Below are 777 nucleotides of genomic sequence, written 5' to 3'. Positions count from 1 at the left end.
GCATTGGAGATGTTGGAGACTCTCCAGAATAAGGCCGCAAACGTCAAACACGATAAAAAGAAATATTACTGGCTTGTTTATCAAACCACTAGGGAGAAGGTCGACACCCCCAAGGATCATTTTAAGAACCTCGTCATTCGCTTAATGGGGGACAAAGACCATGAGAAGGTCCTAGATATTGTTACTAAATTTGAAAAATCGCATTGGAAGACATCTCATGAAGGGGTGAACAGGGGCCTCAGGGAAGCCCGTGCACCACGCTTGTTTATTAAGAGGTGCTACTTTTGTAATAGGAGGGGCCACTTCAGATCTAGTTGCCCGGAGAGAAGACCAGGCCCTAGCAGAGGAGCTAAATCTGGAAAGTAGTTGTGCTTGGTTGAATGACTATGTAACAATGTCGTAAGTACCTTGTCAATGCTCTGTGGGAGCTTTTTGTGTGCAATGTAATAAAGACCACTTACGATAATGGATTTATTTTGTGTGGTTTTCATCCATTAAGTCAGTGAAGTTGTAGCAACTTTGAAAAAGGGTTACCTAAATCAAGCCCCCCCCCCCCCCCCAGGCTTACTGGGTCAAAGGTGTTATCTCTCTGTTGACTATAACGGGGTGAGGTTGATCCAAACTAAAGGGTTATACCAATATATTGTTAACCACTCTCTTCTAGAACTACTTGTGGTGTTGGGAGAAGTCTGAGAGCCTGGATTTTCACCTTCAAGAGTTACAAGACAAAACAATAGAAATCTTGGTCAACTGGGTTGATTTCCAGGGAAACCCTGT

Source organism: Montipora capricornis, chromosome 14 (genome assembly GCF_036669925.1).
Source record: "Montipora capricornis isolate CH-2021 chromosome 14, ASM3666992v2, whole genome shotgun sequence".
Lineage (NCBI taxonomy): Eukaryota > Metazoa > Cnidaria > Anthozoa > Scleractinia > Acroporidae > Montipora > Montipora capricornis.
Note: the sequence above shows the minus strand (reverse complement) of the source record.